Below are 26,477 nucleotides of genomic sequence, written 5' to 3' on the forward strand. Positions count from 1 at the left end.
TACAGACTAGCTATGAACTTAGTTTTGCAAATATTAAAGAGTACTGATTGCATATTAGTAACTACAGGAAATATTATGCTTGCCTTCAAGTAACTTACATTCTAAATAAGGCAATACCACAAATCAATTTTTATTTAATTGCTTTAAACTTTTCTCCTAAGATGTAAAGCTTGAGTATTTAATCAAAAGAAGTATTTGAGAAACTTTGGGGAAGAATATTTTCATAAGAAATGAATTTGGGAATCTATTGATAATATAGGACTTAACGAATAATTTTTTTAATTTAGAGGAAACAGCTTTGAACCAGTTGAAGAAACCAGTGTTGTTACTATAAATGTCATAGAAGTGTTTAAGAATTATACACATTTATGTGGAAATAGTAAAAGATTTTTCTGTTACTTAAGTTGGTGCATACACATTAATAAAACTGGAATAAATATAGGATAAATATTTCCTAGTTATTTGTCATTTTTTATTTTCAACAAAAATTTCCCAATATTTTACACTTAACATAAGTAGTTATGTATGCCCATTATGAAAAAGGAAATGTTATACTGAAGATTCCAATGAAAAACATAAATGAATCACACAAATATTCCAAATTCTTGTAAGTTACAAAAAATGGGACTACAGTAAGTCTCAAAAGTGCTCCCTGTGAACCTACACTTTATTGAAGAATTGTTTTCATTATGAAAGGGAAGTTAATCTACCCCAGTGCTTTGGCAGTGCAGCTGGGACTAAGAAGGTTTATCCCTGCCTTTTGGTGAATCCACACAGTTAATAGAGACTTAGGTAAAACTGTGTTGACAGGAACATCCTAACTATGTGTGGTAAATCGATGGTATTGATTTCAGTTATGTCTGATTTCTGCCTTGGGATTAGCAACTTAGAGTTTAGGCCCCAGTTAACCATTAAATATGATTTCATGGCCCCTTGCTTGCTCACATGATTCCCAGTGAACAACCGTGACTCCACTGATGCCTTAGATAATTGTGTTAGTTTAGTTATTCCTATTGAGCATAGAAAGCAGGTATCTCAAGGACATACTGGATTTATTTAATGGAGGTTTACATGAAGCAGTCAATCGTAGGAAAACACTTGATAGCATCTGCCTTCTCTGCATATTTCTTAAATACATGATTCAGGAAGCTTGGGACAAGTGAACTTTGTACGATTTCAGGGTTATTCTATTGTGAACTGGCCTGAGTCATTTTCATATATAATAGGAGTAGCCTGTGTTTAGAGTTACAGTTCTCCATGATCTCTTCCAGGTACTAATGAATGAAAGCCGAATACCAAATCCTTCCACCATGCTGATATTTGTTAATCATACTTTTTTTTTTTTTTTAGCAAGCTGGTATAAAACACTTACATGCATTCAATTTTGGAGGCTTGATTTAAAAAATGACTCTGTTCTTTTTTATGTGCTCTGATCAAAATTTACTTAAATGATTCATTCTAAGAAGAGAAAAAGTATTCTAGAGGCAGAATTCTCTTATCCTTAGGAACGCTATGAGGCCACCAATACTTAGATCCATTGGTTGGACACAGAAATAAGTAGTCAGCAAGCCTTGGGTTTCATTCTTAATGTTACCTGCTACATGGTTTGCAAGATGCTCAAGGTCTGCCCATTCAGGGATACAGAAGATTTCTAAATATTTTAAACAATTCACCTATACTACTAATCTCAATAAAGAGATCTCATTTTTATAACCTATACAAGCCACTAATTTCAAACTTGGTTACACACTCATAATGCTAACCATATTTAGCAAACCTTCTAATATTAATCAAATAAAATACAACCAAAGCACATGAAGTAGTCATACCGGAAGTGTGAGCTTTCTGCTTAGAATGTTAGTAGATGCTCCAGGAATATAGACTGACCTAATACCCACACAGCAGCACATTGTACATGCACAAATAAGACATATTTTGTAAGTAAAAATTTAATCACTTGTGATTCACTCAGAATAGAGCACAAATGGGAAACTGTTTATCTTCCTTTTACTTGACCTACATGAGGGAAAACAGTCATGGGGAGTGAACATTCAATATTAGTAAACAGATTTCAAACTCAGGATTGAATGCGTTAAGGAAAAAGTATGTATTCTAGGCATGCTGAGTTTGAAAGATACCTTCTTCCATTTCTTATTTCAGAATGGGGTAAATATGAAGCTGGTCATTTAGAATTAAGAGTATATGACTTAAGTGGAATTGAAGTTAAAATATTCATTTGAGGCCTTTGAAGGAAAGAGAATTTTTATAAGGGAGCCTCAGATAGTTTCTTCTTGGAAAGAGTATTGCTATCAAATGTCAAGGCAAACCCATAGTGAAGACAGCAGGGAAATTGACATTTTGGAGAGAGAAGCATGAAATACTGGGTTTCTTTCTATGTGGTTAGTCCAGTTTGTCAGTTTAATAAAACAATCAGAAATTTAGATTCCGGGCTTTCCTGGTGGTGCAGTGGTTGAGAGTCCGCCTGCCGATGCAGGGGACACGGGTTCGTGCCCCGGTCTGAGAAGATCCCACATGCCACGGAGCGGCTGGGCCCGTGAGCCATGGCCGCTGAGCCTGCGTGTCCGGAGCCTGTGCTCCGCAACGGGAGAGGCCACAACAGTGAGAGGCCCGTGTACTGCAAAAAAAAAAAAAAAAAATTTAGATTCCAAGCACTTTTTTTTTTAACATCTTTATTGGAGTATAATTGCTCTACAATGGTGTGTTAGTTTCTGCTTCATAACAAAGTGAATCAGCTATACATGTATCCCCATATCTCCTCCCTCTTGTGCTTTTAAGGAATACATAAATGCATATGACTGTAACAGCCAGTATTCTGTATCATCACAGCAATTAAACATGACTTTTGTTAACTTCGTGAGTCCTAGCAGGAACAGGAAGAGAAGAAAGTCCTCAGTAAGGCCATGGTATTGATTCATTTCTGCATATAAGTAAATGAATGTGTGTGTGTGTGTATATATATGTATATATATATATATGTATATATATATACATATATATACATATATATGTATATATATATAATGCATATCATGTGCGTGTACATATTGCAAGGGGGTTCCGGAGTCCTGGTGACTTGACTTGACCTTGCCAGTAACTATACTGTATATCTTATCAAGCAAGATATTTAGACTCTGTGGGGCTCTGTTTCCATTTCAGTACGACTGCAGGAGAGGAAGGCCTGGGTCTATGAGGTCACCCAGGTTCTAGTATTCTTTGATTCTCCTTATCTTTAATTTAAAACTAAATTTTTCTTTTAAAACTTTGTGTTCTCTGTAGATTATCATCAATGGCTGACACTCAGAAAAATAAAGTTTGGAAGGCTGGAATTCCTCGATAGCTTTGAAAGTGTTTGCCTCTTGTAGAGTTGTATTTCCAGAAACTTACAGCAGGAAACTGTCGTGCCTTTAAGTCCTGCCTTAAAACAAGATAACACCTTGCTACTCAAAGAAGGTAGGAAAATGAAATACGGAGTTATGTGATTTTTCTTATCAAATACTGATCATATCCTCAACAGCAAATATGTTTTATAATGCTTTAAAGTAACTGGGGTTTTTTATGACTACATTGTGTGAGCATCTTGTTTGTATGTGTGTGAACCTGCAATTTATGAGATTATGTTTACTGAAAATTATCATGAATATTCTGGATCATTAAGGAGTAAAAACAAAGGAAACTTCACTAAATAAAGAAAAATTCCCCCAATCTGGCCTATAATTAGAGTGAATTCATGAGCTACATTGCTTTTTACTTAATATTTTAAAGGGATTCATGGCAGTTGTCTGCAGAGAGGCTCATTTTTTATGAAATGGTGAATTGAATGGAACAGTGGAATATCTGCCACAGTCACTTCTTCCTTTGCCCCCTGCTACTAACATAATTTCAGCCCTTCCTTTACCCTTAACCATGTCCATGTTTATTAGGAAGGGGCTCTAATAATTGGAGAGTTTACACTACAGTATTCTTGATCTCAGTATGATACGTTAAAGATGTAGCTTCTTGGCACACTGAAATTAGCCTCTTGTCCACAGAGTTTATTTCTGTTAAAGCCTACAATCTAAGCAGGATATAATAATTTCATAAGAAATTAAATGAATATGGAAATTAAATGAACATTTAAGTATCAAGCAACTGTGATTCAGAACACAATCATACATTTGTACTCCTTTTAAAATTCTGACATGAGCTATTTAATCATTCATGATTTATAAATGTATATTTAAATAATTTATTATATTGAAAAGGACACAGCTTTTTAAATTTTGTAATTAAGCCTACATGTATAAATTTTAAAGACTTACACTTGTCAATTTGCTATGACATTCTAATATAATCGTACCTTAATTATCACAACTCACTATTATTTTTCTTGGCTATTTTAAAAAGTTCTTTCTGTCCTTTTTATCCCAAATAATTTTATTGCCTCAGAAACCATCTTAAAAGTGATGTTTTAGAGATAAATATATAGTTTGTGATTTGAGAGAAATCTTTATCTACTTGAAGATATGTCATTTGCAATTTTAACTATGTTGTTAAAAATTTTGAATGATTTCTTTCTATAAAGACAACCATTAACACAGTGAAGTAAATTTGTATTTTATTGTTAACAGGAAAGGGTAAGTTATAAATTACTATGTGTATTATAATTGTTTTACTATAAATATTTTATGCAAATACATGCATACAAACCAAGAAACGATTTTGGTAATATTTCTGCTTATTATTTAATCAAAACTTTTATTATTTACTTTCTAGTTTTCATTTAATTTGTAATACACATATTTTGAAGGAAATAATTATTAAAATCATTAGGTCAAATATTAAAGTTAAAATGCCATATTAACACTAGGAAAGAACACACTATGACTCCATTTAGTGAATTGCTTCTTAATCTTAAATCTCAGTTTATTTCTTCAAATCTTCATAATATAGCTTACCTGTTGTCAGAATGTCTTAATTAATCAATATTTTAATTATGAATATTTACTGTTGGGTAAAAATAAACATTTATATAGACACAAAAATACTTCTATAAATATTTATGAAAACAATTCTATTTTATGTTAGTTTGAAAATAAAGGTTGTTATTGCATCACACAGTCTACAAGCTATTGAAGTAGAGATATTTGTTGAGATGGATTCTAACGACTATTATATGTTAAATGAGAATTACTTTTAACAGACAAAAAAGCAATTTATATTTGTAATACATGAAACAGGCAAATCCTTAACATCTCTATATTCAAAATAAATAAACTCTCTTTATAAGCCAATAAGAGAATAACTCAGAAAGCTAAAGGTAAAAGACACAAAGGTGATGAAAAGACAATTCACGGGCGAAAATTCAGTGAATAATACACACCTGAAATGGGAATGTAACATAGGACATTTTGATTCTAAAAATCAAATAGTATTTTTTAACTTATATTGCGAAATATCGAAAATGTATTTTTTCCAGTATGAGAAACATTCACAAAATGTTTATATGAGTGAATCAATGCAATTTGTAATAAGTTCACTTAAGAAAATTAAAAGAAAAAAAGTAGGCTGAACAAGGAAGGGCCCTCAGATGACACAGCCAGATAGCTGAGGTCTAAAGATGAAAAGAAACCTGTGTAGGGGAAGAAGAATTCTCCTCCACCCTTCAGAGGTTCTTTTGGCTGTTCAGATTGTCAAATCAACATGAGACTAATGAACAGGGGAAAAAACAAACATCCACAACCCCACATACATGAAACGTTCAAAGAAAGGTGTGCACGCCATCCTGAGCTGAGGAATAGGATAGGGGTCTGGGGCATCCAAGGACAGGAGGATTTACAGAATGATAAGAAGGACAGATGTTGGGTAATTAGATGTTTGCCACTCAGATAAAATTTATCTCTGGTAATAACTTTTTTGGAGGAAAGACCCCCAATATAAATTATTCTAGATAGATAAGAGGGGACAAAAGTTTATCTTGAACCTGCAGGGTCTCGATTGCCTTTAGCTCAAAATAATTCTCAAGCAAAAGTGGCACATTGTGGGGAGACTCGTTCTAAACCTCTTCAACTGTCATGTGAAAAATAAGGTGACAGTGCAAGCAGCTTGTGTTGAGGAAGAGCTTGGCTTCTTCCAAGAATTATTAGAAGAATATCAGACAATATTGACCAGTCTATTTTAGTACAATATTTTATCCTAGTTTAAATTTAATTTGTATATATGCTATCACAAATATATGTACACAAATTTGTAAATATATATAAAAAAGAAATGTTTCCCCTAGTCCCTATTCTCCTTCAGTACCCCCAAAGTGAGCAGATGCCCATGGGGAAAAACAGCCCATGTTTTTTTTAGCATGACCACCACCGGTTGTAACTGAGTTCCACATTCAGCAGTGTTCACTTTACCTAGGTCAAGACAGATATTCAGACTAGGCCCCTGTGGGAAAAAAAGAGTGATTCTTAGTTAACTTCAGAAAAGTATTTTTCAGTCTGGAATTCTTGATTTCAAGCCATAATATAAAACTAGAGTAGTTTGTGTTTTTAAACATATAATGTTTTTCCCATTTTTTACAGCAGAAGTGATTATTTTTCCAAATCATTTCAACTACATTCTATGTGGAAGCAAAAGTACAAATTAATTTAATTTGTAACTATGTAATTCATAAATATATGAATTTTACAAATAGCAAACATTACATTGCTCTGGAATTTAGAAAATACAGATTTTTATTTTTTTAGCTTTTTATTTTAAATTAATTGATTATTTTTAATTGAAGTATAGTTGATTTACAATGTTGTGTTACTTTCTGCTGTACAGCAAAGTGATTCAATTTTACATATATATATTCTTTTTCATATTTCTTTCCATTATGGTTTATCACAGGATATTGAATATAGTTCCCTGTGCTATATATTAGGACCTTGTTGTTTATCCATTCTATATATAATAGTTTGCAACTGCTAATCCCAAACTCTTAATCCATCCCTCCATCACCCCCTCCCCCTTGGCAACCACAAGTCTATTCTCTATATCTTTGAATCTGTTTCTCTTTCATAGATAAGTTCATTTGTGTCATATTTTAGATTCCACATCTAAGTGATATATGGTATTTGTCTTTCTCTTTCTGATTTACTTCACTTAGTATGTAATCTCTAGGTCCATCAGTGTTTTGCAAATGGCATTATTTCATTCTTTTTCATGGCTGAGTAATAGTCCACTGTTACACACTCACACATCTTTATCCATTCATCCATTCATCTGTCAATGGACATTTATGATTTAGATTGTTTCCATGTCTTGGCTGTTATAAAAAGTGCTGCTATGAACATAAGGCTGCATGTATCTCTTTGAATTATAGTTTTGTCCTGATATATACCCAGGAATGGGATTGCTGGATCATATGGCAACTCTATTTTTAGTTTTTTGAGGAATCTCCATACTGTTTTCCATAGTGGCTGCACCAATTTACATTCCTACTAACAGTGTAGGAGGGTTCCCTTTTCTCCATACCCTCTCCAGCATTTATTATTTGCAGACTTTTTAATGATGGCCATTCTGACCAGTATGAGGTGGTACCTCATTGTAGTTTTGATTTGCATTTCTCTAATAATTAGCAAAGTTGAGCTTTTTTTTTTTTTTTTTTTTTTTTTGTGGGACGCGGGCTTCTCACTGTTGTGGCCTCTCCCGTTGCGGAGCACAGGCTCTGGACGTGCAGGCCCAGCGGCCATGGCTCACGGGCCTAGCCGCTCCGCGTCATGTGGGATCTTCCCGGACCGGGGCACGAATCCGTGTCCCCTGCATTGGCAGGCAGACTCTCAACCACTGCGCCACCAGGGAAGCCTGAGCATTTTTTTCATATGCCTATTGGCTATCTGAAAATACAGATTTTTAACCTAATGTTTAGGAGAATGATATGTGAACAGTGAACTATATAATCTGGAACATATATTAGAGTGATTTAATAGTAATTTATCTACATGTTTACTTACTTTATATTACCACCAATATTTGTTTTACATTAATGTGTGTATGTGTGTGTACATGGGTGCTATTCATTTTAAAAGATGCAGAGAATGAATTTGACCATATTTAACACACATTCAATAAAGAAACTCAACACTCTAAAAACAGAAGAAAATTTTCTTAATATGATAAATAATATATAAAAGTCATCTATAGCATCTAAAATCAATGGTAAAATTAGGGAAATTTTTTTCCTGAGATCAAGACTGAGAAATTAGGTAAGTTTCTGTGCATCTTGTTCTCATCATATATTTGTAAAAATATATTGAGATGCATAATCAAAAGTGTCTGTTACCTTCTTTCTGTATATAGTTTAATTCAGTTCAAAGTTAAAATAAGAGAAATTTGTAAAATACTGAAGTACAATTTATATTTTTCCAAATCATTACAGAGAAGAAACTGTAGAACACCTTATCAATATTTAAATAAAGTTCCCAGCAGGATAATAAGGCAAGTGCAATAAATAAAAATAAGCAAATTTTGGAGAGAAAAAAGAAAGTTTTATTTATAGATTAGTATCTGTTTCAAAGGCAGTAAAAATATCTATTGAAAATCTGTTCAAATTAATAATTGTGCAAAGTCAACGATTTGCGATCAATATTAAATATTACTCGTGTATCTATATATATCAACATTACAATGAAAAATTAAATATATGAAAGGAAACTGATAACAATAAACATAGTAAAATATGCATACAACCTCTATATTGGAAACTAAAAAAGCATTGCAAAGGGAAATTAAGGAAAACATAGATAAATGAAGGGATATACCATGTACATGGATTCAAAGACTCCATAGGATCAAGAAGAGTTAAAATCATCTTGAAGAAGAAAACCAATGCTCAAGGATTTGCATTGCAAGATAACAATATCTTTTAAAAATTATGATAATCAAGAAAATGCATATTGGTAAAAACATGTTCAAATAAGTTAATGAAATACGATAGAGGCTGCATACCATGACCTACTTACAACAAAGATTACGCTACAATTTAAGAAGCATGGTCTTTGCCATAAATAATCCTGGGTAACATTAGAAAAAATATATCTTGGTCCCTAAGCCATAATACAAACGCAAATGTCAACACAATAATATGTTTATATCTAAAATATATATACAAATATTTTTGTGATACTGGAGAATGTAAAGATTTATCAAACATGACACAAAAAGTGCTAACCATGAGTGAAAAATCCAAAATATTTAATTAAATTAAAAATAAGTAATTTTGTTTGCTAAAACACATCATTACAAAATTGAAAGTGTAACCCATATAATGGGAGGAGATATTTGCAATGTATATAGAATAAAAGGATTTACATCCAAAATATATTTCAAAATTTTACAAATTGGGCTTCCCTGGTGGCGCAGTGGTTGGGAGTCCGCCTGCCGATGCAGGGGAGACGGGTTCGTGCCCCAGTCCGGGAAGATCCCACATGCCACAGAGCAGCTGAGCTCGTGAGCCATGGACCCTGAGCCTGCGCGTCCGGAGCCTGTGCTCTGCAATGGGAGAGGCCACAACAGTGAGAGGCCCGCGTACCGCAAAAAAAAAAAAAAAATTTTACAAATCAATAATATTTTAAAAAGAGCCAGAGGATATAAAGAGACATTTCACAAGAGAGCAGATCCAAATGACTGGAAGCAACACAGTACATTTGTATAAAATACAATGGTGACAATCTAATATACATTCTGAAAAGTAGAAATAGTGTAAAGGTTATTTTCACTGTTCTGGGGCATTGTGAATAGGATTATTCAGAGTGCTACTGGTAGGATAGTAATGTTCTATTTCTTGATCTGGGTGCTCATTACATGCATGTCATTACTTGTGAAAATATACTGAGTTGTAATGTTACAGTTTGCTTTCCACTATGTATATTATACTTCATTTAAAACAGAGTAAGGAGGGGGATGAGGGGAATTACTGGAGGGGAAGTGTAATCTATTTTACAAGTAATTTTAGAGAAGAAACTTTAGAATTATAGAATATTTGGGGATTCAATTTGAAGGCAAAGGGGAAAAGAAAAAGAAGCAAAGAAATTAAGTGATAAAAAATATGAAAAATAATAATGTGAATAGAATAGCATGATGATTAAAAGATGAACAATAGACATACTTAAATCAGAAAGAAGGAAATCTCTTGTAAAACAGCAGACACATCTCAATATTGTAGTTAAAGGAATGGTTTGGTAACATGTTAAATGCCCATCAGTACAAGGTTGATTAATACGTCATTATATTTATAATAATTGTTCTAGTCATCTTAAGTGTATTTTTTCTCAGATTAATCATATTGCTAAAAAACATGAAGTCATCTTACTACCCTGAAAATAAGAGACAGTGGAGGTTGAGAATTCCAAAGTGTCAGGAATTTAAGGGAGGAATTTTAAAGAGGAAAAATGCTCAGGAAGGTAAATGCCAAAATTCATATACAAATCCCTTCTTTTATTGTATAACTCATAAGCTGCACATTTGTATGCTAAGAATCCAAGATACTCAGAACTGAAAACTTCTGGGTGATTTGATTTGCTAAGTAGTGGGGTGAAAAAGAGTTGAATTCAGGCTCCCACCAATGTTTAGGAGTCTTATGTCTTGGTAAACATGCCAGGCAATCAGCTGTCATTCAAGGCCCATAATATTTTGGAAAGGCTCCTTAAACACACCTGACCTAACAAAGCCTAAAACCAAGTCTCAAAGCATCAAGCACTATGTCATCTGCCTGCCACAAGAAAACACCTAGAGAAAGTTAGCATCTTACAGAGACTCTAAATTTGTCATTCAAAATATCTTTCGTTCAATCAAACATCATGAGGCTTGAAAAAAAAAAGCGTCCAGGAACAATGCATTGACAACATAGACAAAAACTGAAAAATGGAAACAGCTCAACAAACCATATATTAAAGTTACTTATAATACCAATTGCTTTTGGAACTTGGAGAGAATATTGCCTATTGTTATTTTTTAATAAACCTATATTTTATTATGTGCATATATTTCATTCATTGTTAGCCATATTGAAAATTCTCCTCAATAAAGCTAGATCGTAATATTTTTGAAAAATATTGTTTGATGAATTGTGGCTATGATCCCTAGAATTGGAGGAAAAAACTAATTTATAAATGAATTGTCACAGAAAGAGAAGGGGCATCCATATGTGACTTTAACTGCATCTAAACATACAAAATCATTGGCATTTTCTGGAAAAAAATCTGGTGTGTGTGGATACTTACGAAATCCAAAAAATGTTTGAGATAAGTTAGACTCCTCAAGTTATATGCCCTTCTGATCCCTAGTGCTTGTTATTTTATGTCACATATTACTCAGAGGAAGATATTAAAAGTTAACATTATGCCAGAGCAAACTGGCCATATACCAGTTTCCTACATCTATAAATCATGGGCATGAAATCCTGGGGCAATTTCAAACATAGTCCTCTTGGGTCAGGGAACCAATGTGAAGATTCTGCCAGCTGTCTTTTATATCAATGTCCACTATACATTTTTGATCTGGAGAAATAAATTCAGAGTGGAATCCTGGAATTTTCAAGTCTACTTACCAGATAAACCCAGGGTAGAACTTCATTTATCAGTTGTTCTCACTCTGTTATAGTTAATACCTCTCTCTGTTCAAGTAGCACAGTGGAATTTGAGTCTCCAAGAATTTTTTATTTTTCCTTTAACTAAGGCCAGATAGACCTCTAGAAGTCTGAATATCCCATTTCTTTTAAATGCCCTTAGATCCCTGTTGAGAAAACAAGAAGAAAATACCTTATTGGGATGGTTTACAGAGTCTTTTCTCAATGAGACATGGCTTCCCATTCATTCAACCAGTTCAAATCAGGAAATGATTCTCCCATGAAATTAATCAAGTTAGTCACTTATCATCAGACATAGGGATTTTTACCTGTACAATTCAAGTAAGATTTTTTAGGTACTCCATCTGTTTCAGCCTTTAGTTCATTATGATCAGTTAGCCACTGACAAAAATGTTTGCAGGTGAAAATACTCTGTCTACTGAGCCAGCTCCAAATTCCATTGTAGTAAACATGCCTACCTTGTCTCCAATCCTTAAGACTTGCTCCTTGCCTTTTGCCACTTCAGGAACTTATTCTATTGAACTAGAGCCCATTTGAATAGTGGCGTCTCTCATAATTATTCCCTGCTTGCAGTGGGCAAATATTGCAAAACTTTTCAGACATTATCCCCACACACTACTCTAACCCTCAGTGCACATCCAAATGCTTTTTTTTTTTTAAGATTTTTTTCATGTGGAACACCTTTAAAGTCTTTATTAAATCTGTTACAATATTGCTTCTGTTTTATGTTTTGGTTTTTGGCCACAAGGCATGCATGCTCGCTGACCAGGGATGGAACCTGCACCCCCTGTATTGGAAGGCAAAGTCTTAACCACTGTACTGCCAGGGAAGTCCCCCCAATACCTTTTTTGAAAAAAGTGTTTTCTGTGACATCTAAGGGAAAATGCCTTTTTGTTTTCTTTATTTATTTATTTATTTTTGGCTGTGTCGGGTTTTCGTTGCTGGGCGCAGTCTTTCTCTAGCTGCAGCGAGCAGGGGCTGCTCTTCGTTGCGGTGAGCAGGCTTCTCATTGCGGTGGCTTCTCTTGCTGCGGAGCACGGGTTCTAGGCACGCGGGCTTCAGTAGTTGTGGCAGGCGTTCTCTAGAGTGCAGGCTCAGTAGTTGTGGCTTGTGGGCTCTAGAGCGCAGGCTCAATAGTTGTGGTGCACAGGCCTCATTGCTCCACGGCATGTGGGATCTTCCCGGTCCAAGGCTCGAACCCGTGTCCCCTGCATTGGCAGGCAGATTCTTAACCACTGTGCCGCCAGGGAAGCCTGAAAATGCCTTTTTGGGTGTTAAGCAATTTGCATGCACATCAATAGTCCTATCCCCATAAGCTCCGTTATTCCTTCCTACATATTACATGGAATTATGCTCTTTCAAACTCATTTAATATAGGCCATATTTGAAGCCACACTTTAGTCAAAAAAACAAATTAATCGTTAGAACCACTTCCAGCTATGAGGCTAACACTGTGAATTCAGAATACTTAATCTGTATATGTAATTAAACCCATTTGGACAAGCTCAGCCTAATTCAATGTTAATGCTCCTCCTTCCCTGATCCAGCATCCTTAGAATCTATTTCTGCATGTACTCCCATGATCTTGACAGCATAACTTGTTAAAATGATACTAGATTTTTAGTGTGCTGTACCCCAGTGCATACTTTGTACTTGCATCTCCCCCCAACTGAGATCTACATAGATTTAAATCTAATTATAGGTATTGTAGCCATGAGAGATGCCAAAGGTAAGTTTTGAGGAAAGATGTTTACAAGACAATTGCCCAAGTGAAATCATTAGAGAGAATTAAACAAAGGGAAGTTAACTTTAGAATGGGAAGGAGGGATTGCTTCCCCAGGAAAAGAGGTTCAAGGCACACAGATTCGTCAGAATTCCCCATATTGTCCCAGTGCTATCCAAACCCTAGTTTGCTAATTATAGGACTGGAAAGACTGTGAATTGTAATTCAGCAATGTGTAGACTCATAATCTGTGTCTAATTTTCTGAAATATTTGCATTATGGCTAATAAGAGCTAAGAGAGAATTTCAGGGAAATCATAGATGCTCTCATTCTTTGATCATGACTTGAAATGGATATTTAAATTCATGACATTGTCCATTTCTTTCTATAATCGCTCAAATGCACTCAGAAAGAACTAACTCAAAACAAAGTATTCTATGCAGTATTTATGCTATAATATCTTATTGCACTAGTCACTTGTCTCTTAATACATGGATTTCCATAGCAGCTTTATTTCATTCACCTTCAGGTAGAAAATTGTAAAAAAAAAAAAAAAAAAAAAAAACAGTCTTTGATACTGCCTGCTGTGTTTCTCAAGAGTCCCATTTTTCACTGCTAATTTAACTCCTGCCTTCAAATCTCTTCAGGTCAGATAACCAACAACAAATTCCTATCTTCATGGCTTTATTTTCCTGGAACTATTTTCATTCCTAAATAATGTGCTCAGAAACAGAAGACACTCTATTTTAAGTGCCTTATATTTTGATGTCCAAGTCCACATAATTGGGAAGTCTTTCTGTTGATTTCTGAAAGCATGGGATTTTTTTTTTTTTTTTTTAACTAACATCTCCAGTGTGCTCAGCACACTGAAATCTTCAGATTTCTTTACAGGTGTGAAAACAAGCAGACCTGCCTACATTTATACATTTGCAAATAGGATTGAAGTTCAGGTTTGGTCTCACTTCAAAGCTTTTTTTTTCCCCTGATAAAAATTGAACCTCCTGATTATATTATGTTCTAGTTCATTGTCTTCTCATGTCCCCTCTTCCTACAAATAGACTGTAATTCTGTGACATGTTTAAGATCTTTCAAATTACTTTTAATGATTTGGAGCAACACGCAAAAGAAATAAAGGCAACCAGAAATAACCATTGAAACTGAAAATATACACCCAGAGACAAAATTATATTCAGAAGATCACAAAGAGAGCCAAGAACTGAGTGCTCTCTACTTAGGCTGCAGCTGCAGAGAATGAGAAAGTTTCTGATTATAAAATTATACATCTCAACTGTTGAATATTTGGAAATTACAAAATTCTTATAAAAGTAAAAGCATACACAATCAAACAATGAAGGACAGAGACTGGATATATTTTTCATGCTCCTGGCTTAAATTATATTTGTAAGCATTTTCCCTGGATGTAACAATCATTATAAATTTTAACATATGTATATTTTTGCATAATATAGCCTGCTACATGCTTGACATCTATATGGAGTTAGTAGAATTATGCTCTATTACTTATTAAACCATGTCACTAGTTCAGTTGTTTAGGATGCTTCTGACTTAATCATATTCAGTTGTGCTCATTTTCGATGTAAAAATGTTTCAATTCCATATGCCAATTGCTGCTTATTATCAAAGACCTCCACTCAAAAAAAGGTTATAATTATTTGCACTTTCACACTGAATATGATCTATGATGGAATAATTCCACTGCACATTTTATATGTAAGAGAAATTCATAAATGTATACTAGAAAGCATCAACATCAAAACATCAACTGCTATAAACATCAAAAAGAGCAGTATTTTGTTTAAGAGCAAAAATCAGGAAAAGTTAAATATTCTTTAGCTAGTGAATACATAATAAATCCATAAAATGGAGTATTATAAAACAGGAAAACGAAGAAACCATATTTACATACACAAAGCAACATGCATCTGAGTGAAAAAAAAAAAGTATTGTCTTCTAAGACAGGGCACCAACAAGAAACAGCGCGCACTCTCACATTAGAGTAATTCCAGGCAGATGTACTCATAAAGCTGGGGAAGTGGGTAAACTAATGAGAGTAAATGAAAACCTGGTATGAAGCAGGCACCAGGTGACTACTTCCTTTCGGAACAGCCTCTGCCACTTGTATTCAGTACCCACTGGCAGCTTCTGTCTTAAAATCTAATGATAAAATTCAACTTCCTTATTAATTAAATAAAGTGATAATTTAGAACGGCTAGCCCTAACACCTTTTATTTTGATTTAGAGACACATGTTTTAGGAGATATATTACAAAAATTGTAGAGACTGCTTTAAAAGAAGTGAATATTTCCACTCAGCATGTTAAGTGTTTTGAAATATTTTTATAATTTTTTTCTATTTTTCAGTGAAAAAAATTATTTTACAGATGTGGAATATGAAGGCTTGAGAAAAATTACTGAGCTGCTTATGTTACCTATGAGGAGCAGAGAGATTTAAATTCAGGGTTCTTTTCATCATGATATCAATATTCACATTGTGTAACATCACCAGAAAATTTTTAAAAATAATCTCACATTCAGAGTATGTTAACTGACTTCTGATATTCTTAAAATATTTCTAATACACAATTTTGATAAATGCACTGAGATGATCAAATTCATTTATTTTCATGCAGTAAGGATACCTTAGTCATTCATCTGTAAAAAATAATTCCTAGCTTTTGTACACAGAACAAAAAATAAAATTCGAAGAGAGGCAATGAAATCAAACGTGATTATATATATATTTTTAACATCTTTATTGGAGTATAATTGCTTTACAATGGTGTGTTAGTTTCTGCTTTATAACAAAGTGAATCAGTTATACATATACACATGTTCCCATATCTCTTCCCTCTTGCGTCTCCCTCCCACCCTCCCTATCCCACCCCTCTAGGTGGTCAGAAAGCACCGAGCTGATCTCCCTGTGCTATGCGGCTGCTTCCCACTAGCTATCTATTTTACGTTTGGTAGTGTATGTATGTCCATGCCACTCTCTCACTTTGTCCCAGCTTCCCCTTCCCCCTCCCGTGTCCTCAAGTCCATTCTCTACGTCTGCGTCTTTATTCCTGTCCTGCCCCTAGGTTCTTCACAACCTTTGTTTTTTTTTTTTTTTTTTAGTTTCCATATATATGTGTTAGCATGCAGTATTTCTTTTCTCTTTCTGACTTACTTCACTCTGCATGACAGACTCTAGGTCCATCCTCCTCACTACAAATAACTCAATTTCGTTTCTTTTTATGGCTGAATAATATTCCATTGTATATATGTGCCACATCTTCTTCATTCATTCATCTGTTGATGGACACTTAGGTTGCTTCCATGTCCTGGCTATTGTAAATAGAGCTGCAATGAACATTGTGGTACATGACTCTTTCTGACTTACAGTTTTCTCACGGCATATGCCCAGTAGTTGGAATGCTGGGTCGTATGGTAGTTCTATTTTTAGTTTTTTAAGGAACCTCCATACTGTTCTCCATAGTAGCTGTATCAGTTTACATTCCCACCAACAGTGCAAGAGGGTTCCCTTTTCTCCACGCCCTGTCCAGCATTCATTGTTTGTTAGATTTTTTGATGATGGCCATTCTGACTGGTGTGAGATGATATCTCATTGTAGTTTTGATTTGCATTTCTCTAATGATTAGTGATGTTGAGCAGTCTTTCATGTGTTTGTTGGCAATCTGTATATCTCCTTCGAAGAAATGTATTTAGGTCTCCTGCCCATTTTTGGACTGGGTTGTTTGTTTTTTTGATATTGAGCTGCATGAGCTGCTTGTAAATTTTGGAGATTAATCCTTTGTCAGTTGCTTCATTTGCAAATATTTTCTCCCATTCAGAGGGTTGTCTTTTCGTCTTGTTTATGGTTTCCTTTGCTGTGTAAAAGCTTTTAAGTTTCAGTAGGTCCCATTTGTTCATTTTTGTTTTTACTTCCATTTCTCTAGGAGGTGGGTCAAAAAGGATCTTGCTGTGATTTATGTCACAGAGTGTTCTGCCTATGTTTTCCTCTAAGAATTTGATGGTGTCTGGCCTTACATTTAGGTCTTTAATCCATTTTGAGCTTATTTTTGTGTATGGTGTTAGCGAGTGATCTAATCTCATACATTTACATGTAGTGTCCAGTTTTCCCAGCACCACTTATTGAAGAGGCTGTCCTTTCTCCACTGTACATTCCTGCCTCCTTTATCAACGATAAGGTGACCATATGTGTGTAGGTTTATCTCTGGGCTTTCCTTCCTGTCCCATTGATCTATATTTCTGTTTTTGTGCCAGTACCATACTGTCTTGATTACTGTAGCTTTGAGGTATAGACTGAAGTCAGGGAGCCTGATTCCTCCAGCTCTATTTTTCTTTCTCAAGATTGCTTTGTCTATTCGGGGTCTTTTGTGTTTCCATACAAATTGTGAATTTTTTTGTTCTAGTTCTGTGAAAAATGCCATTGTTAGTTTGATAGGGATTGCATTGAATCTGTTGATTGCTTGGGTAGTATAGTCATTTTCACAGTGTTGATTCTTCCAATCCAAGAACATGGTATATCTCTCCATCTGTTTGTATCATCTTAAATTTCGTTCATCAGTGTCTTATAGTTTTCTGCATACAGGTCTTTTTTCTCCTTAGGTAGGTTTATTCCTAGGTGTTTTATTCTTTTTTGTTTCAGTGGTAAATGGAGTGTTTCCTTAATTTCCCTTTCAGATTTTTCATCATTAGTGTATAGGAGTGCAAGAGATTTCTGTGCATTAATTTTGTATCCTCCTACTTTACCAAATTCATTGCTTAGCTCTAGTAATATTCTGGTAGCATCTTTAGGATTCTTTATATATAGTATCATTTTGTCTTCTAACAGTGACAGCTTTACTTCTTCTTTCTGATTTGGATTCCTTTTATTTCTTTTTCTTCTCTGCTTGCTGTGGCTAAAACTTCCAAAACTATGTTGAATAATAGTGGTGAGAGTGGGCAACCTTGTCTTGTTCCTGATCTTAGTGGAAATGATTTCAGTCGTTCACCATTGAGAACGACGTTGGCTTTGGATTTGACATATATGGCCTTTATTATGTTGACATAAGTATGCTCTATGCCTACTTTCTGTAGGGTTTTTCTCATAAATGGGTGTTGAATTTTTTCGAAAGCTTCTTCTGCATCTAATGAGATGATCATATGGTTTTTCTCCTTCAGTTTGTTAATATGGTTTATCACATTGATTGATTTGCATATATTGAAGAATCCTTGCATTCCTGGGATAAACCCCACTTGATCATGGTGTATGATCCTATTAATGTGCTGTTGGATGCTGTTTGCTAGTATTTCGTTGAGGATATTTGCATCTATGTTCATCAGTGATATTGGCTTGTAGTTTTCTTTTTTTGTGACACCTTTGTCTGGTTTTGGTATCAGCATGATGATGGACTTGCAGAATGAGTTTTGGAGTGTTCCTCCCTCTGCTATATTTTGGAGGAGTTTGAGAAGGATAAGTGTTATCTCTTCTCTAAATGTTTGATAGAATTTGCCTGTGAAGCCATCTGGTCCTGGGCTTTTGTTTGTTGGAAAATTTTTAATCACAGTTTCAATTTCAGTGCTTGTGATTGGTTTGTTTATATTTTCTACTTCTTCCTGGTTCAGCCTCAGAAGGTTGTGCTTTTCTAAGAATTTGTCCATTTCTTCCAGGTTGTGCATTTTATTGGCATAAAGTTTCTTGTAATAATCTCTCATGATCCTTTGTATTTATGCAGTGTCAGTTGTTACTTCTCCATTTTCATTTCTAATTCTGTTCATTTGTCTTCTCCCTTTTTTTCTTGATGAGTCTGGCTAATGGTGTATCAATTTTGTTTATCTTCACAAAGAACCAGCTTTTAGTTTTGCTATTGTTTCCTTCATTTCTTCTTCATTTATTTTTAACCTGATCTTTATGATTTCTTTCCTTCTGTTAACTTTGGGGTTTTTTTGTTTTTCTTTCTTTAATCACTTTAGGTGTAAGGTTAGGTTGTTTGTTTGAGATGTTTCTTGTTTCTTGAGGTAGGATTTTATTGCTATATACTTCCCTCTTAGAACCGGTTTTGCTGCATCCCATAGGTTTTGGGTCATCGTGTTTTCATTGTCTTTCTTTCTAGGTATTTTTTTTATTTCCTCTTTGATTTCTTCAGTGATCTTTTGGTTATTAAGTAGTGTATTTTTTATCCTCCATGTGTTTGTAGTTTTTACAGATTTTTTCCCGTAATTGATATCTAGTCTCATAGCGGTGTGGTTTGAAAAGACACTTGATAAAATTTCATTTTCTTAAAATTATCAAGGCTTGATTTGTGACCCAAGATATGATCTATCCTGGAGAATGTTCCATGAGCACTTGAGAAGAAAGTGTATTTTGTTGTTTTTGGATGGAATGTCCTATAAATATGTTAGGTCCATCTTGTTTAATGTATCATTTAAATCTTGTGTTTCCTTATTTATTTTCATTTTGGATGATCTGTCCATTGGTGAAAGTGGGGTGTTAAAGTCCTCTACTATGATTGTGTCACCGTTGATTTCCCCTTTTATGGCTTTTAGCATTTGCCTTCTGTATTGAGGTGCTCCTATGTTGGGTGCATAAATATTTACAATTGTTATATCTTTTTCTTGGATTGATCCCTTGATCATTATATAGTGTCCTTCTTTATCTCTTATATTAGTCTTTATTTTAAAGTCTATTTTGTCTGATATGAGAATTGCTACTCCAGCTTTCTTTTGATTACCATTTGCATGGAATATCGTTTTCCATCCCCTCACTTTCAGTCTGTATGTGTCCCTAGGTCTGAAGTGGGTCTCTTGTAGACAGCATATATACGGGTCTTGATTTTATATCCATTCAGCCAGTCTATATCTTTTGGATGGAGCATTTAATCCATTTACATTTAAGGTAATTATCGATATGTATGTTCCTATTACCATTTTCTTAATTGTTTTGCGTTTATTATTGTAGGTCTTTTCCTTCTCTTGTGTTTCCTGCCTAGAGAAGTTTCTTTAGCATTTGTTGTAAAGCTGGTCTGGTGGTGCTGAATTCTCTTAGCTTTTGCTTGTCTGTAAAGGTTTTAATATCTCCATCGAATCTGAATGAGATCCTTGCTGGGTAGAGTAATCTTGGCTGTAGGTTTTTCCCTTTCATCACTTTAAATATGTCCTGCCACTCCCTCCTGGCTTGCAGAGTTTCTGCTGAAAGATCAGCTCTTAACCTTATGGAGATTCCCTTATATGTTATTTGTTGTTTCTCCTTTGCTACTTTTAATATTTTTTCTTTGTATTTAATTTTTGATATTTTGATTAATATATGTCTTGGCATATTTCTCCTTGGATTTGTCCTGTATGGGACTCTCTGTGCTTCCTGGATTTGATTGACTAATTCCTTTCCCTTATTAGGGAAGTTTTCAACTATAGTCTCTTCAAATGTTTTCTCAGTCCCTTTCTTTTTCTCTTCTTGTTGGACCCCTATGATTCGAACGTTGGTTTGTTTAATGTTGTCCCAGATGTCTCTGTGACTGTCCTCAATTCTTTTGATTCTTTTTTCTTTATTCTTCTCTGTAGTACTTATTTGCATTATTTTATCTTCCAGGTCACTTATCCGTTCTTCTGCCTCAGTTATTCTGCTATTGATTCCTTCTAGGGAATTTGTAATTTTTTTATTGTGTTGTTCATAATTGTTTGTTTGCTCTTTAGTTTTTCTAGGTCCTTGTTAAACGTTTCTTGTATTTTCTGCATTCTATTTCCAAGATTTTGGATCGTTTTTAGTCTAATTACTCTGAATTCTTTTTCAGGTAGACTGCCTATTTCCTCTTCATTTGTTTGGTCTGGTGGGTTTTTGCCTTGCTGCTTCATCTGCTGTGTATTTCTCTGTCTTCTTATTTTGCTTAACTTACTGTGTTTGGGGTCTCCTTTCCGCAGGCTGCAGGTTTGTAGTTCCTGTTGTTTTTGGTTTCCACCCCCAGTGGCTAAGGTTTGTTCAGTGGGTAGGCTTCCTGGTGGAGGGGACTAGTGCCTGTGTTCTGGTGGATGAGGCTGGATCTTTTCTTTCTGGTGGGCAGGTCCGTGTCCAGTTGTGTGTTTGGGGTGTCTGTGACCTTATTATCACTTTAGACAGCCTGTCTTCTAATGGTGTGGTTGTGTTCCTGTCTTGCTAGTTGTTTGTCATAGGGTGTCCAGCACTGTAGCTTGCTAGTCATTGAGTGGAGCTGGGTCTTAGCCATGAGATGGAGGTCTCTAGGAGAGCTTTTTCTGTTTGATATTACATGGAACTGGGAGGTCTCTGGTGGCCCAATGTCCTGAACTAGGCTCTCCCACCTCAGAGGCACAGGCCTAACACCTGGCCGGAGCACCAAGACCCAGTGAGTCACATGACTCAGAAGAAAAAGGAGAATAAAAGAAAGAAAGAGAATAAAAAGAAATAAAATACAATGAAATAAAGTTATTAAAATAGAAAAATAATTATTAAAAAGAAATTGAAAAGTAATGAAAAAAAAAGAAGAGAGCAACCAAACCAAAGAACAAGTCCAGCAATGATAACAAGCACTAAAAACTATATAATAAAAAACTATATAAAAACTATACAAAAAAAAAAAAAAACGGACAGAGAGAACCGTACGACAAATGGTAAAAGCAAAGCTATACAGACAATATCTCACAGAGAAGCATACACATACCCACTCAGAAAATGAGGAAAAGGAAAAATATATATATATCGTTGCTCCCAAAGTCCACCTCCTCAATTTGGGATGATTCGTTGTCTATTCATGTATTCCACGGATGCAGGTACATCAAGTTGATTGTGGAGATTTAATCCGCTCCTCCTGAGGCTATTGGGAGAGATTTCCCTTTCTCTCCTTTGTTCACACAGCTCCTGGGGTTCAGCTTTGGATTTGGCCCCGCCTCTGCGTGTAGGTCGCCTGAGGGCATCTCATCCCACACAGACAGGAGGGGGTTTAAGGAGCAGCTGATTAGGTGGCTCTGGCTCACTCAGGCCGGGGGTGGGTTGTGTGTAGGGGGAAAGGAGGGTTACGGAATGCAGGGAGAGCCTGCGGCGGCAGAGGCCAGCATGACGTTGCGACAGCCTGAGGTGCACCTTGTGTTCTCCCAGGGCACTTGTCCCTGGCTCACGGGACCCTGGCAGTGGCAGGCTGCACAGGCTCCCTGGAAGGGGGTTGTGGATAGTGACCTGTGCTCGCACACAGGCTTCTTGGTGGCGGCAGCAGCCTTAGTGTCTCATGCCCGTCTCTGGGGTCCGTGCTGATAGCCAGGTCTCGCGCCCGTTTCTGGAGCTCGTTTAGGCAGTGCTCTGAATCCTCTCTCATGCACCCCAAAACAATGGTCTTTTGCCTCTTCGGCAGGTCCAGACTTTTTCCCGGACTCCCTCTCGGCCAACTGTGGCACACTAGCCCCCTTCAAGCTGTGTTCACCCTGCCAACCCCAGTCCTCTCCCTGGGATCCGACCTCTGAAGCCCGAACCTCAGTTCCCAGCCCCCTCCTGTCCCAGCAGGTGAGCAAACAGGCCTCTCGGGCTGGTGAGTGCTGGTCGGCACGGATCTCTGTGCAGGAATCTCTCTGCTTTGCCCTCCACACCCCTGTGGCTGTGTTCTCCTCGTGGCTCCGAAGCTTCCCGCCTCTGCCCCCCACAGTTTCCACCCGTGAAGTGCCTTCCTAGTGTGTGGAAACCTTTCTTCTTTCACGGCTCCCTCCCACTGGTGCAGGTCCCATTCTTATTCTTTTGTCTCTGTTTATTCTTTTTTTTTTTTTTTTTTATATGTGTAACTTTTATTTTATTTTATTTTATTTTTAAACATCTTTATTGGAGTATAATTGCTTTACAATGGTATGTTAGTTTCAGCTTCACAACAAAATGAATCAGTTATATATATACATATGTTCCCATATCTCTTCCCGCTTGCGTCTCCCTCCCTCCCACCCTCCCTATCCCACCCCTCCAGGCGTTTATTCTTTTTTCTTTTGCCCTACCCAGGTACGTGGGGAGTTTCTTGACTTTTAGCAAGTCTGAGGTCTTCTGCCAGCATTCAGTAGGTGTTATGTAGGAGTTGTTCCACATGTAGATGTACTTCTGGTGTATCTGTGGGGAGGAAGGTGATCTCCGCATCTTACTTTTCTGCCATCTTGAAGGTCTCCCCTGATTATATGTTTTGGTGTAACTCTACTACCTGCATAGATTCAATTTTCACGAGAAAATGGGATTTGTATAATAATATAGCGTTTACTTAGTCAAGATAGTTCAAGAAATATCATTTTCTACTTCATAATTCCATTCGTTTTTCTTTGAAAATAAAAATCTTTGAGGACATGTAGTCAAACTGAAGACCATTGGTGGAAACAGCAAATGAATTGGTCAATATTTGGCAGTTAATTTCCTCAGTATAGTTGCTAATATTTACCCATCCTCAATCTCATTCAGTAGATTTATGTTTTCTGGATATACACATAACTATTAATCGATTAACGTGTGGTGTCACTTCCTAAAACTGGACTACCATCCCAGATTTATCTGTACAGTACCATAGTTTCTGAGATAATGATACAAATAATTTTCAGTTAGCCAGTGAGCTTTTAGAATATTTTGCCACAGAGAATCTGATTCTTTGGATTCAATTAGATTCCTCTTTGCTTTGATTAGATGAATGAACAAAAAACACTCTACCTTTCTACAAAAAACAGTAGTCTGGAATGGTTACTTTGTTATCTTAAAGAGATTTTTATTCATAGACCTGCTGACAATTAGTCTTTTCCTAGCCCATAACTCCCAAACAGAAATACCTGAAAGTGGTCTCTACTTTAAAACTGACAGAAGAAGCAAAGACTGAATTTATTTACATAATCATTATAAATTTTACACAGACATGTAGATATATATTACTCAATCTGTCGGTATATTCCCTCCTAAATTCTCCTAAATGCCCATTCCTAAGTCATGTTTGTTTATTTATATATTCATTCATTATTCAGCACTTAAGTGCATACTATTTGTGTATATATATATATATATATTCAGCATACACAATGATGAAATGAGCTAACTATTAAAAATACTGAGGTGAATAAAGTACTGTCTTTGTACATAATTTGACAGATAGATATTCAGAATGCTTGTGTTGCAATGTGAGTGTCGTAATGAATGCATAGAGAGGGTAAAATGGATGCAGAGAGAAAAATATCATAGTGCTTTTTGAAAGTTTTTCCTGTACTAAAAGTGACTCCTACATTTTAGGTTTTTGTTATTTAATGGCATAAAGCAACCCCCATTTATGATGCCCACCTTCTGCAGGATAGAAGTCTGGGCATGGCATAGATGGATTCTTTTTTTGGGGCCTCACTAGGTTGAAATCACGGTGTTGCCAAAACTGCACGTGCATCTGTAGATAAATATTCCCTTCCAAGATCACCTAGATTGTTAGGAAAATTAATTCCTCATGGTTGTAGATCTGAGGTCCCGATTTTCTTACTGGTTTTGGCCAAGAGTAGCTGCCAGTTGCTAGTGGCCCCACCCAGGTCCTAGCCACAGGGCCCTATCGTAAGGTACCATCTTACTTCAAGGAGAGCAGGAGAATTTTCCTCCAGTTGGCTACAAGGGAATGTTACGTAACATACATAGTCATGGGAGAGATTTTCCCATCATCTTTGACATATAATATAACTAACTGAAGGGAAGCACAATTCTATCATATTCCCGGGTCCCATGAAAGCTCAAGGGGAGAGAATTATCCATGTGGTTACATGAATCAGTATTTTCTGTTATGATTTGAATATGTCTCTAAAGAAATTCTTCTTTCCTTCCATATCTGCTTAATATTTTGTCAAATCTTCTAGTATGTCTCAAATTTTACTTTCATTTTTAAGATACCTGTATGGTGTGTGATGGAGGTTTTTTCCCAAGTAAATAATCAGTTTTCCCTCCATCATTTATTGAATTATCCACTCTTTTTCTGTTTACCTGTAATTTTAGCTCTTTCATATATTATAGATCTGGGAGCTCTCAATTCTGTTTCATGTTGTTTTCTACTTTTTAACCAATAATATATCTTTATTGCCACAGCCTTGTTAAAAGTGTAGATATAAAATAACTTGTTCACAATCATATTTTTATTCTTCAGAGGGTTTTGTATACCCTTGGATCTTTACCAAATATATTTTAAAAATAAATTTTCACATTCTACCAAAAAGATGCCATAATTATGATTCGAGTCACATTGAATCAATGCGCTCACTACAAAAGATTTGACATCTTAGTATAATTGCCTGCTCATCCATAACATTGTTTCTTTTCTCCATTTATTAAGCCTTCTTGAATGTTCTTTAAAATGTAATATATAATTTTTGTATAATGTCTTTGTATATATTTTGTGATTATTTCTGCTAGATTTGCTTTCTTCAATGTTCTCCTGAAGTTCGTATGGATGTTAGAATAATGCGTTCTACAGTGGAAGCAAGAAAACCACTTAATTAGAACACTTTTGACAATAATCCTGTTACAATAGTGATGGACCTCAGAAATCTCAGTAGAGATAAAACCACTTTCTTTTTCATAATTTACTTCCATATCCCAATATTATTATTATTTTTAAAATAAATTTATTCATTTATTTATTTATTTATGGCCACATTGGGTCTTCGTTGCTATGCGCAGGCTTTCTCTAGCTGCATTGAGTGGGGGCTACCCTTCGTTGTGGTGCGTGGGCTTCTTATTGCCGTAGCTTCTCTTGTTGTGGAGCACGGGTTCTAGGTGCATGGGCTTCAGTAGTTGTGGCACGTGGGCTTCAGTAGTTGTGGTACGTGGGCTTCATTAGTTGTAGTTCGTGGGCTCTAGAGCGCAGGCTCAGTAGTTGTGGTGCATGAGCTTAGCTGCTCTGCGGCGTGTGGAATCTTCCTGGACCAGGGCTCAAACCTGTGTCCCCTGCATTGGCAGGCGGATTCTTAAACACTGTACCACCAGAGAAGTCCCCAGTATTATTAATCTCAGAATTGTCTTCACAAATCTTGACCACTCCATTTTTCGTATTTATTAACAATGTATGGGAAGGTGACATATGAAAATGTCAAAATATTTGTGTATGTGTGTATAATTGACATATAATGAATAGAAAATATAAGTTAAACTTATAAAAAT

The sequence above is a fragment of the Pseudorca crassidens genome, chromosome 2, assembly GCF_039906515.1.
Source record: "Pseudorca crassidens isolate mPseCra1 chromosome 2, mPseCra1.hap1, whole genome shotgun sequence".
In the NCBI taxonomy this organism is placed as follows: domain Eukaryota; kingdom Metazoa; phylum Chordata; class Mammalia; order Artiodactyla; family Delphinidae; genus Pseudorca; species Pseudorca crassidens.